At 43.4% G+C, this 14,196-nt stretch overlaps 1 pseudogene; it reads left to right on the forward strand.

Annotated features, from left to right (window-relative positions):
- The first annotated feature begins 786 nt into the window (after positions 1-786).
- Positions 787-904, forward strand: LOC124597081 (annotated as a pseudogene).
- Positions 905-14,196: the final 13,292 nt, after the last annotated feature.

The raw sequence follows: 14,196 nt of genomic DNA on the forward strand, positions 1-14,196 counted from the left end.
AACTTAGCCGCCTCACTATATTGCGGCCCGGATTATACCGCAGAGGCGGCCCGCTTCCCTCGTAAATTACGGGACACTCGTGGCGCCTCGCTGCTTCATTTTCACCGCTGCTCGGAAAGGAGGGCCGGCGCGGAAATACCCTCCGTCGGGATTTCTCACGAGGGCGCCGTTCAAAAGTTGGGAGACGACACTGATTTGGCTTCCCGTTTAACTGCAGCTTCGCAGATCTTGAGACGCTGGAATTGGTTATATTCATGTGATATCTTTTCTTTCGGACATGCTCAAAAGAACAGACACCACATGTATGTTTGCGGAGGAAAGTGCCAATGATCCAATCAGCGCAGATCACGCCCAGCTGTAACTGTTACAGGAATCGGCGAGATGCCACGAGTAATAAGGCTAATGAGCAGGGATCTACATCAATAGTGTGTGGTGTAAGCTGGGACTCTGGGTCTGACGACCGATGTGTTAGGGTAGTCTGTGCGTTTGCCGTGATCACAGTGTCCAGATGGCGTAGTGGTCAATGCATCTGCCTAGTAATCAGGAGACCCGAGTTCTAATTTCTGTCCGACACAAATTTTCAACTTGCCCCATTGATATGTTATGTGTGTTCCAACACACAATTTAAAAAAAAAAAATGTACAAGGGACAGTCAAATTAAAATCCAACGCCCAATACAAAGCACCATGAAATGGTTCCGTTCAAAAGTAATCACCACACGCATCGCGAAATACATCCCACTGGGAGACGGGACGATCAATTTCTGTTTTGTGGGAACACAACAGTGCCAACTGCCTTGCCGCAGTGGTAACACCGGTTCCCGTCAGATCACCGAAGATAAGCGCTGTCGGGCTGGGCTAGCAGTTGGATGGGTGACCATGCGGTCTGCCGAGCGTTGTTGCCAAGCGGGGTGCACTCAGCCCTTGTGAAGCAAATTGAGGAGTTACTTTATTGAGAAGTAGCGGCTCCGGTCTCGGCGGGAAGAGCGGTGTGCTGACCACATGTCCCTCCATATCCGCCTCCAATGACGCCTATTGGCTGAGGATGACACGGCGGCCGGTCGGTATCGTTGGGTCTCCATGGTCTGTTCGGCAGGAGTTTAGTTTTAGTTTTAGAAACACCAGAATCACACGCACTCTTATACATACGCATGCCACTGAAACCCACTCTTTGAGTATCATTATTCAGGTCACCAAAGCTGCGAAAATTCCACTGCGAACATTCGGACTGTACAGAGGATGTTGCAGTGTTTCCCAACCAAACAGCTTAATCACAGCCTTCATTCGATTGGCAGTGTGGGGCGGCCGTGCTACAGAATGATTCCATCCGACAGCATTCCTGGTGTTTTGGCATTATGGCGTGCGCACTTTCTCCAAACTGTCTTCGTAGTGCTGCGCACTGATTGCGGCTCCATGCTCGGGAACTCAAAGAGCGAAGATCCATTGCAGTCGAAGAAGAAGGTCATCATGTCCATACCGAATCTCGTGTGAACAGCTTTGGATTCCAATAAATCTTCTCTGTATTCTCGCCACGTCACTTCGATAAAATACTCGAGCTTCCAATGGGTGTCTCCGACATCCCGCCAGTCACTGGTTTTTACTCCCGATCTCGATGGCTGAGGCATCCATCGCGGCAGCGTCTGAATAGAATCGTCTCGGTTTTCAAGCTACATCGATTCGAATCAACATCATGACTGAACGCTACCAAACTGGAACTCTAGTGTTTCCACGCGTTTGTGATATGTTAATCAAAATTTTATCCTTGTGCGATTTAATTTCAATATTTTTCCGTACAGCACAAAGCCAGTGATTACATGATGGCCATTGCCTGTGTCTAACGTTGCTGAGACTTTTATGGATGTGATCGGTACACATAACGCTCAGAGGTCGTGCACGTGCAACTTATCTTCATCTTTCGGACTTTAACAAAGATCGAACTATTGGCCTGAGGGACGTGACAACATCATACCTCCAGATCGCACAAAAATCTGGCTGTAGCGCAATGACTCCAAAATGCATTGAGGATAACAGTGTGACAAGAGTGTAAAAACCTTTATGAGCACTGGGATAAAGACCATATTCCAACATGACAATGCAAACCCCAAAACCGCATATCACTGAACAAGCGCCTCGTATGTAAGTATCATTGCCTGGCATGCCCGACCTCCTAATTTATCATCCACCGAGCATGTCTGCGATCGTACCAGCCTCCAGCCAGCTATCTCATGAATTGACGTAGCACGTGTTCCAGGCATCCCAACACATTGTGAGGTATGCAAGTTCGCAACATTCATGTACAAACACTTACGGTCCCTTAGTCGTACGCAACAACGTACTATGGGCATACGGTATTAGTAGTAGTTACATTATTCAAGTGCGACCTTAAAAGATATCTTGTGCACATATCTGTAAGTAAAACAACATACACCTATGGTTTTTGTATTGTGCTTGTTGCACAATATTCTTTGACGATTACAACAGATTTCTGTTGTAATACGTTCTAAGACAAACAGAGGGAAAAAAGCGATATGCTGGGAAGAAATTATCAGAATGAAGCGGAGATCTGTAGGTGTGGTGAACATATATAAACAAACGAATTATTACAGTTTAAGAAAAACTGGATTTTTCATTCAAGAGAAAGAGCCTCACAAATCGAGAAAGTCAATAACACTTTGGTCCACCTCTAGCCCTTATGCAGGTCAGTTATTCGGATTGCCATTGATTTGCAGTGTTATTGGATGTCCTCCTGAGGGATACCGCCACAAATTCTGCCCAGTTGGTGCGTTAGATCGTCAAAATCCCGAGCTCGTTGGAGGGCCATACCCATAACGCTCCAAACGTAAGCTACTGGGGACAGATCCGGCGACATTGGTGGCCTAGGTAGGGTTTGGGAGGCACGAAAACAAGCAGTAGAAGTTCTCGCCGTGTGCAGGTGGGCATTTTCATTCATGCTGAAATGTAAGCCCATGATGGCTGGTCTTGATGTGCAAGAAAACGGGGTGTGGACCATGGTCGAAGTACCGCTGTGCCTCGGTTGACAAACGAAGGGCTCCTGCTATGAAATGAATTGGTACCCCAGATCATCACTTCTGGTTAACGGAGTCTGGTTGGCAGTCTGGTTGGCATCCCACTGCTGTCAGGGTCGTCTCCAGACACGTTTTCGGGCTGGAATCTCATTGACTGGGGCAGAATTGTCTTCAGTGATCAGTCCAGTTTCACGCTGAGCCCCCACGATCAACTTTCTCAGATCTTATCAGGACCTTTTTTGTTGTCTTCCATGGCACTCTTACTGGCAGCGGTACATCGACGATATTATATACCCGGTTTTGTTGCCCTTCGTGGGCAGCCATCCTGGGCTTACATTTCAGTAAGTTAATGCCCGCCTGCACATGGCGAGAACTTCTTGTCTTCGTGCTTGCCAGAACCTACCTAGGCCAGCAATGTCGCAGGATCCCTTGTCAACTAAGAAAGTTTGGAACATAATGAGCAGGACGGTAGTTCGGGATTTTGTCGATCTAACAAGCCAATTGGGTATAATATGGAACGGTATCCAATTTTTCTGAAATTGTTATCATTTGTTTGTACATGCACAACAAATGTACCAATTTCAGTCGCAATCTAATAATTTCTACGTGGTGTGAACAAGTGAGTCCTTATTTGCAGTGGACGGGCAATAGCATGGTTGCATGGCTGCAAAGCTGTTCATGTGAAAGCTAGGTAATATGAATTCGGTAACGTCATTGCTTGTTGCTACCCATAGCATCATAACAATCCAATTTACATAATTTTACTAGCATCAACATGGAGCAATAGAACATTTTATGTCTCGGATAAAACAGCTAATCTTCGGAGGAACCTTTCTGCAGTGTTATAACATACAGAAGGCTACATTTATTCCAATCTTAATGAAGCGTGGTAAATATTTAATACGTGGTTTATGGGTGAATTGGTCTCGCAAGGAAATGACAGGCAGATTAAAAGTATTTACGAGATCAGGGCTCCAGTACAAACCCTTTCATCTCAGCGTTCGTGGTTTGTGTCTGATTTGCTCCTTCGGTAGGCATATATCTCGAGAGCGATAATTCAAGTTCCATTACGACACAAAGATTAAATCTGCCACGTGTGTCACAATTGGTCTGGAGGTAACTATTGTTCTACAATTTAGATACGTTTCAGTGCAGTGCTTTTAGCTAGTGAATGAAGTAAATAAACGTGAGTACCTTCTTCGGGCAGGTAACTTAGAAAATTTAAAAAGGGAAATGGATAGTTTAAAGTTAGATACAGTGGGAATTAGTGACGTTCGGTGGCAGTACAAGTTTCTATGCCAACTAGCTCTGCAGATGATGAAGAACTTGAAGAAATGTATGATGAAATAAAAGAAATTATTCAGATAGTGAAGGGAGATGAAAATGTAATAGTCATGGGTGACTGGAATTCGACAGTAGGAAAAGGGAGAGAAGGAAACGTAGTAGGTGAATATGGATTGGGGTAAGAAACGAAAGAGGAAGCCGCCTGGTAGACTTTTGCACAGAGCACAACCTAATCATAGCTAACACTTGGTTCAAGAATCATAAAAAAAGATTGTATACATGGAAGAAGCCTGGAGATACTGACAGGTTTCAGATAGATTATATAATGGTAAGACAGAGATTTAGGAACCAGGTTTTAAATTGTAAGACATTTCCAGGAGCAGATGTGGACTCTGACCACAATCTATTGGTTATGAACTGTAGATTAAAACTGAAGAAACTGCAAAAAGGCGGGAATTTAAGGAGATGGGACCTGGATAAACTGAAAGAACCAGAGATTGTACAGAGTTCCAGGGAGAGCATAAGGGAAAAATTGACAGGAATGGTGGAAAGAAATACAGTAGAAGAACAATGGGTAGCTCGAAGTCAGAAGAATAACAGTTTCCCAAGAAAGAAATAACTCTTATTATTGGAATAAGTCTAACCAACTGCATCACAACATAGAATGACTCTGCGCTTAGTGATTTGGAAGAATGAACTGAAATGCATATCACTGTTCTGCCTAGTCCACGAGTTCTAGCACTGGGGGGCTGCTAACAGTAAGCTGTAACAGCAAATGTAACATTTAGTAAAACGAGTGTACTTTGGGTGTCGTGTATTCATTAGCAGTTACAATACCTGTTTTTTTTCAGCACTTTCCCTTTCACTTACGATTCGTCAGCCTTCCTTTCGATCATAGATAGAAATAGCGTCAGTTTCCAAACGGACTCTGAACAGTTTTTACCATAGTGTTATAGAACGACAAAATGAAGATTCCCTTGGAACACTGAGAAACAACTGCATTACTGACAACTTCAAAATAGAATTAAGTTTTCTTTACACGAATGACATTCATTACATTTTCCCAAAGAAGATTCTTGATAGAGCAAAACCATTTTGATTTGCTGGTAACACTAACAGCCCATGTCACTGTTTATAACCATTGCTCAACTGGCAAATCTCCAAATTTACGGCGATTTTACACAAATAAAAGGTCAACATTTGATTCCATTAGCAACAATGAAATTAAATATCCCATCACTTGCAATTACAGAGCTGATGTGTAGTCTAGGCTGTCTACATTAAACCACTCTTTCTGCAGCCAAACCATAAGATCAAAATTCGGAGATCACCCCCTTAATAAAATCCTCCGACGTTTCAGCCGCTGTTGCAAATGGCCCTCCCGAGGGCGTTTAGCTTACTGCTGAATGATAAAAACTTTTTATGAATGTCCATCTTATTGCATGGACGAGGGACTTCAGCTGAGGAAGAGTGGAAGAAGCTATTTTCGCAGTCTGACATGGAACTGAAGCTAAGGAAAAGGCGTGTTTAATGTCCTCCATGTCGTTTGCTTTATGACTTATTGTTGGAGGAAACAGTCGAACTTGATTGCTTTATTTCTTGCCGTTTGTGAACGTATACAAATGGGAAACGGGCGGCAGGTACGCCGAAGCGCTGTTTACTTGCCGCCTGGTGCCGGCCGAGGCGTGCCAATACTCCGTGTGCATGACTCTGTGTGTTACTTCGCGTCAGCTGTCGCCACGTAGCGCTGCTACGGCTGGCAGTCAGGACGCTGAAAGTCCGTATCCGCGTTTTCTCATGTTTGCGGGATGTTTGGCTATTTCTATGGCTTCTCTGATCCAGGCTCCTCAAAGTATGTGGCTGTTTTGTCAGTACACGGGCTTTTCGAAATGTTGTCTGTTCGCCGCATTCGTCCGGTTTCTTTGTTGTCTTAGACGACTGTATCTTTCACGTTTAGATATCCGTGAGCTAACTGGTGGCCGCGTCTCGCCTGCAGACACCAATCCACACCTGCAGTCGAGTTCGTAGGCTCCAGCAGTGTGTAACTCTTAGGTGTCCCTTTCGTTCAGCCAATAACGTCTTTTGCATTGTTGCTGCTTCCGAAAACTGGCTTGATAACTGATCTGGGGGGAATTTTGCCCCCACGTCCTGTACCCCTTGTACGTATCGTAATATGCCCGTATTTTGTACTTACTTCTACTCTTCCCGCAAATGGTTCAAATGGCTCTGTGCACTATGCGACTTAACTTCTTCGGTCATGAGTCGCCTAGAAGTTAGAACTAATTAAACCTAACTAACCTAAGGACATCACACACATCCATGCCCGAGGCAGGATTCGAACCTGCGACCGTAGCGGCCGCGCGGTTCCACACTGTAGCGCCTTTAACCGCTTGGCCATCACGGCCGGCCTCTTCCCGCACCTAGCATGACATCCGTCCGAACTATTCCATCGACGAAGAACTTCTTCAGCTTACCCACCGTATGTTCCATCAACTCAATAAACGGAATCCGCCATATTTCTCTCCTTAGATATCCGAAAAGACTTTAAGCCCTTATAGCATTCTGGATCTTCAAGCTCCAAAGCTATGCTCTCCCCGTTAAGTATGTCAGCCTTAGAGCATACTTCCATCACCACCGCCCTACATACGTCGCAATCACCCACGCCTGCTCCCGCAAATTTCACCCTACTGCAGGTATGCCTCTAGACTCTGTCCTTGCACACCTCCAATACTTCCTACACACTGTAGAGATTCACAAATAGCCAACCGATACTTACCTTCTGCACTATGCTGACTATACCGTCTACCTAACCATTCACCATCTCCTTCAAATGCCCAAACCCTCCCTCAAACGTCACATGAATCTTCTGGTCGAGTGCTGCGATTTATCGTAACTAAAAATAAATACACAGTAAAGCCAAGCTACTATCTTTAGTCGCTCTATTCGGCGTTTCCCCTTATACAACCGACCCATCCCTCTGACACCAACTCTTGAAAGAAGGCTAACATGGAATGTACATCCCTTGCCATCCATCATAAGGCCCGAAACCGATTAAAGCTACTAAAATTACTATCAGGACGCACCTGAGGTCTAAAAGCTTCTACCATTACCTTCACCTATAAATCCATCATTTGCCCCATCCTCATTCATGCCAGCGTTGCCTGGATCTCCACTCCCCTAAATTCCAAAAGGCCCTTCAAATTTTGGAAAGAGATGCACTCAACCTTCATCTCCCTCACCCACTTAACTTTCCCAACTCGCATTCTATATCAACTCATCCACTTCCCACACATTCTTCTCTTCCTAGAGCAACCTCAGATTATACACGTTCTAAGAAAATATAAAAATAAATATAAAAAAATAAAATAAAGCATCACGCTAAATCGGCAGATGTGATGTCCAGGTATAGACAAACAAGAGGAAGAGCTTCACAAATTGAGCAAGTGAGTAACGGTTTGGTCTACATATGGCCATTACGCAAGCAGTCTCCAGATAAGTCTTCGGCGTATAATCACACTGGTTGGAGTAGAATGTCATATTTTGAGTCCCGCTTCGAATTAAGCCCCGATGACCAGCAAAGACGTTGAATTAAATCAGAATTCGTTGCAATAACAATTACATGTAGTAATACAAATCATATTCTGCAATAGTGCATGAAATTCAACGTTTAAAAGTAATCGGATCCATGTCACAGTTTACGTTTTAATATATATGTAACGGCTTTGACTGTAATCTGTAACACATTACTGCCTTTGGGCATCAAGTGTGACGGATAGATGATGAGCCACGGGCTGTGTTGTACTGTAATGAACTTGCAGCGAACAGTTTATGCTGTTAATGTTTCAAGATTTTGCCAATTTGTATGAAAAGAATTGCGAACTTTGTGGAAAGAATTGTGAACTTTGTGGGTGTGGGACCAAAGTTTGTATTTAAAAAAAGTGTGTTTCTTAAGAAACGCAGACCTCATTTTTGGAGTATGTCAATGGAATTTACGTTCCACTGGCCACTTACCGACACAAGCTATGTTGATACTGTTACATCGACATCATTGCAACAAATGTGGTTCATACGTAATATGCAATACTGATAATTCCTATGCAATTCATTGTTAATTGTTGCTCAACAGTTGTCATGGCTTTAAAAGATACAGGCATGCAGAATGGGCCATTCATCTGTGTGTCGCTCCACAGCTGTTGGAGACCGAACGTGATAAAAGAGTTACCCAAAGACAGACGCAGTAGCAACATAGCCTGTAGTTGGCCTTCTTGCTCTCTTTCTTGACGAAAATTAAGTGTCCTGGGCCTATGTAGTATAATCTAAAAGGTTACTTCGTAGACCAAGTGCTGACATCCTCCTATATTGCTGAAACAGGAGACTCTTATTGGAAGACATATGCAGATCGGCTAAAGAAATTCTTATTGGTGTAAAAATACCCAACTATAAGAAACATCAAATAAGTCAAATTATGCACGGGCCAGTCACATTAATGTGACCAACGCCTAAGTTTGATGTCAACGTTCAAGGGGAATTGGAACGCCGTATCTCGACAATGTTACATTTAGTGAATTGGCTTCCCTGTATATCAGGAACCACTGTAGCCGCTGACACGAAACTCTTACAGGACATTGAACTGCATGTTCTGAGTCTACTGAACTACAATAATTGCATTTCAGCTACTGCTTTCGCGAATACAGTTTTTAATTACACAGTTAAAATTTTGTGTACTTTTTTGTACGTTATCCCAAATAATTTTAATTATACATAACATTATGTTCTTCTTTTAGTTCAATAGACTCAAAATATGTATGTTATGACCCACTGAACATTTTGATGCTCTACTCAAAATGGTTTCTCAGATTTAGGGAAAAAAGCAAGAGAAAATGTAAATTTTCAGGAACGGCTTCTAAAGTTTCAAGAGACTGTAACTCACTTAATATATGCTTAATTCTTTTATTTTTAGTCACTCAGAAGCGCCGTGCACCAAACTGCATATCATACTCTTGATCGTTTTCCAAGTTTTCTCTTTTTTTCTTCTTTCTGGACTCCTTAGTTGCCAACTGTGCTGCATACTCTGCTTTATCAGTGCGAACCTTGTCCATCCGTTCAAGTTCTCTGATGCAGTTTGCTCCAGGATTAATTCCCATATGCTGTAGCACTTTCACGCTACCAATGTTGCCATCATTAAAAGCAATAACAGCATCGCTGACTCCCCCACTTAAGTGTCTTCATTCCAGCAAAAACATTTTTTGGTAAGTGAGTCCGTATAAGATTATTGAACGACTCATTGGCATTTTAAGTCTGGCCGTGCAGACACTTCTTCAGTAATTCAGGCTTTGCCAGGTCTCCGTAAATAGGTTTTATGATAGTGATTAAAATTCTTCTGGGTATTATGCCACGTCATTGCTGCCGGCTATTCCGGTCCAACGGGCCGCGAGCGGTCGCGGGGCAGAAGCTACACGGGACACGGACGCATCTGCACAAACAGCTGTAGAGCAACTGTCAGTCCACTTCCGCGCACACCAGGAGGAAAACCTACTCGACCAGAAGCCGAACGCTGATTGGCGGACAGCTACCAATCGTTGACGACATGGATATCCACGAATAGCCTCTTTCCTTCCATCTTCCCTTACGTCATGACTAGCCAATCATATTAGAGGGGCAACTAAAAGTTTTACAACAGTGAGGTCGGATATCGATAGTCTGTAATAAATAGAAGCAAATATCCTCATGCAAAACCAGTCGTGCCCTGAGGAAGGCGGTTGCAATTCGGCCGAAACGTCGGTTTTAGTTTATTATTGTTGTTAGTTTTTAGCAATGACGCGGCATAATACCAAGAAGAATTTTAATCACCATGACACCGGCCGCGGAGGCCTACGTTCTTACATCAGGTTTTATGATATCCATGACTGCTGATGGGATGGAATGTTTATGGCTGTATGAACTGTTTGAGCACTGAACATTGCGGTAATTACACCATGAATCAGGTCCAGGAGGGCAAACGTGGTGTACTGGATTTTCATCAGTTGACAGTCTGTGGAAGAAGGTAGCCCATACTGCCTGCTTCAACAAATACTCAGTATTATTTCTAATGGACATCCCAAAATACTGCTGTAGTTCATCGATCATTTCTCCTCGGAAAAATGTTAGGACTTCGACATACAACGCGTGTTTATACTATGAAAGGATATGATACTGTTTTTGACTGTGCTACCAATACAAACACGTAATTTAACCTTTATAACGCAGCAATCCACAACCTTCTACATAAAAAATTACCAATTTTATTAGATCTTGAAGTAATGCATGTAAAAATTTTAAAATTTTCAACCGTTGTGGATTATATTTTAAAAATAAAATAAAATACTTCCCATTTGGGTTTATAAGTGATATATATATATATATATATATATATATATATATATATATATATATATATATATATATCATTTTATTCGGAAAATTGCAAATTTTGTAATGAGATAAAAATCCGAAACTGTAAGAACAACTTTTTTTCCGTTCTAACACCCGTTAATAATCGCACATGGACGGCAGGTAGCAGCACTAGCAATGGACTGGGGACAGTGCAATAACTGTCGTAGTGGGAAACGGAGCGATATATCTGACGTCCAAAACGGCCAAGGAGGGGTAATTTCTTATACGGCTACGTTTTCTAAACAATTCGCGTGCCGCCGTAGTTAAAATATACCGTGCAAGGCAGCACTGCACTATCCAAAACAACCGCCGGAACGACTGTGGTGCACCACGAGCCGTAAACGATGCGGGAGAACGACAGCAATGGAAGTGTGTACGGGGAATAGAAGTGCAACTGTTGAGGAACTGACCTCTCAGACGAATCAAGGGGCTATCAACGCTGTCTCTCAACAACTGTTCTGCAGCAGGCGCCTGGTTTACCCACCCCTGCTGACTGCTGTTCATCGGCGAGAAGACTGGAATTTGCGCGCCAGTAACACCACTGGACGTCCACTGAGTGACGCCAGGTGGCCTTTTCAGACGACAGACAGAGGTTTTCGTGTAAGGCGTGGAACGTCTGGAAACGAACACCCTGCAACAATCATAGGAGTGATGCATGGGGAAGAAGTGCAGGTTATGGTCTGGGAAATGTTTTTGTGCCATTCCGTCGGTAATATCGTGATTCTGAAAGGCAAGTGGATCAACACAAGTGTGCTATCCTTGGGGACCATGTCTACCACTACAAGCTTTTCCTGGGCATAATGACATCTACAGGAAGGATAATGCAACACGTTACGCACCTCGTAGTGACGCCCGTGGTTCAAAGAGCACCTAGTTGAGCTTACAGTCTCCCCTGCCCACAGACTTCTTGGCTTAAACCCAGTCGAGAATGTGTATGACCATCTCGATCGGGCTGTTCGCGCCATGGATCCTCAACCGAGAAACCTACATCTACATGATTACTCTGCAATTCACATTTAAGTGCTTGGCAGAGGGTTCATCGAACCACAATGATACTATCTCCCTACCATTCCACTCCCGAACAGCGCGCGGGAAAAACGAACACCTAAACCTTTCTGTTCGAGCTCTGATTTCTCTTATTTTATTTTTATGATCATTCCTACCTATGTAGGTTGGGCTCAACTAAATATTTTCGCATTCGGAAGAGAAAGTTGGTGTCTGAAATTTCGTAAATAGATCTCGCCGCGACGAAAAACGTCTTTGCTTTAATGACTTCCATCCCAACTCACGTATCATATCTGCCACACTCTCTCCCCTATTACGTGATAATACAAAACGAGCTGCCCTTTTTTGCACCCTTTCGATGCCCTCCGTCAATCCCACCTGGTAAAGATCCCACACCGCGCAGCAATATTCTAACAGAGGACGAACGAGTGTAGTGTAAGCTGTCTCTTTAGTGGACTTGTTGCATCTTCTAAGTGTCCTGCCAATGAAACGCAACCTTTGGCTCGCCTTCCCCACAATATTATCTATGTGGTCTTTCAAACTGAAGATGTTCGTAATTGTTACATCCAGGTACTTAGTTGAATTTACAGCCTTGAGAATTGTACTGTTTATCGAGTAATCGAACTCCAACGGATTTCTTTTGGAACTCATGTGGATCACCTCACACTTTTCGTTATTCAGCGTCAACAGCCACCTGCCACACCATACAGCAATCTTTTCTAAATCGCTTTGCAACTGATACTGGTCTTCGGATGACCTAACTAGGCGGTAAATTAGAGCATCATCTGCGAACAACCTAAGAGAACTGCTCAGATTGTCACCCAGGTCATTTATATAGATCAGGAACAGCAGAGGTCCCAGGACGCTTCCCTGGGGAACACCTGATATCACTTCAGTTTTACTCGATGATTTGCCGTCTATTACTACGAACTGCGACGTTCCTTACAGGAAATCCCGAATCCAGTCGCACAACTGAGACGATACCTCATAGGCCCGCAGCTTGATTAGAAGTCGCTTGTGAGGAACGGTGTCAAAAGCTTTCCGGAAATCTAGATGTACGGGATCAACTTGAGATCCCCTGTCGATAGCGGCCATTACTTCGTGCGAATGAAGAGCTAGCTGCGTTGCACAAGAACGATGTTTTCTGAAACCATGCTGACGGCAGTTGGCCACTGTACTGAAGTCGGTATGGCTGCACATTCCTGTTAGTGCCCTCCAAAACCACACTGACTCTCTTCCTACACGTCTCAAGCTGCAGAAGGTGGTCATTCAGGTTCATGATAGATAGACACATTAATCGAATGTGACTGTGTATATTGCATAAAGGGTCAAAATAATCAAATCAGGCTCTTTGTAATTATAAAAAAATTAGTCTCTGTCATCACTTATCGCCACTGTGTGTAACTGACTGCTCAGGCATCATGTCTACTCACGCGGCGTACGGCACACCGAGCCTTAGAAATCGGACGCAGTAAGTATCTTTGAATGAGGCACTCGTCCCCATGACTCTCTACCACTCAGTTTAGTAAGTGACATTCTTTTACAGAAATTGTTATTTTATTAAAATTTGTTCGTGACTCTAAGACCAGTCAGAAAATCTAGGTTTTTACGCTCTGAATGCTACAATCGTTACAATTTTCAGAGCCATTTCGATGTAAACTTTTCATTCCCATCTGTGGGAGCTTCTTCTGAGCCGACATGGCTTCGATTAAGTGTACACGGCGAGTCTCTGCTGAGTGAGTTGAACATTCAGTTTTGAGGCATTTTTGAATGATAAGCTATGACATATATGTTAAATCTGCATTTTTTTAAATACATTTTCGTTACTGAGGTGATCATGACGATACCGAAATGCGTCAATAAGGCAAATTAAAAATAAAATTATTGTGACGCAGACAATAATTATGTGTATAATAGCTAGAATTTTAGGCAGCCGACGTTGGGCAGATGAATGCGTAATTGAGATAAACTAGGGTGAACTTAGGTATTTGTCCATAGAAATTCTCCACCATACTCAGCATAGCTAAATTTAGTGAACCATACCTTCCTAAAGATTCATATCTCTTTTATGTCACTGTTGTATTATGGTCTGGTCAATGTGGTGCAAATGTTTTCTAGTTAACCTTCAAAGAAGCGCTCGTAAACTGACCCGTATAACGTAAAGAATCTTCGGAACTGACCCCAGAAATGCATAGCCATAATCACGAGTTCACACGCACGGAAACGGAGCGTCCAAATTCTCTCGTGCTTTGCGTGGTGCTTCACTCGAATAACAGTGAACATCCCATCAACATCGAACCGTTACAGAGGAACCACTATCTCGTCTCAGTGACAGGACCTTGCATGCCCACTCCATCCCTTGCATCCCTGGATCTGTATCTGCTAATTGTACACTTTTGCTCTGCTCATAGGTGTAGTAATAGGGAATTTATGGAGGGTAACTTGATCGG

The sequence above is a fragment of the Schistocerca americana genome, chromosome 2 (assembly GCF_021461395.2).
Source record: "Schistocerca americana isolate TAMUIC-IGC-003095 chromosome 2, iqSchAmer2.1, whole genome shotgun sequence".
Taxonomy (NCBI): Eukaryota; Metazoa; Arthropoda; class Insecta; order Orthoptera; family Acrididae; genus Schistocerca; species Schistocerca americana.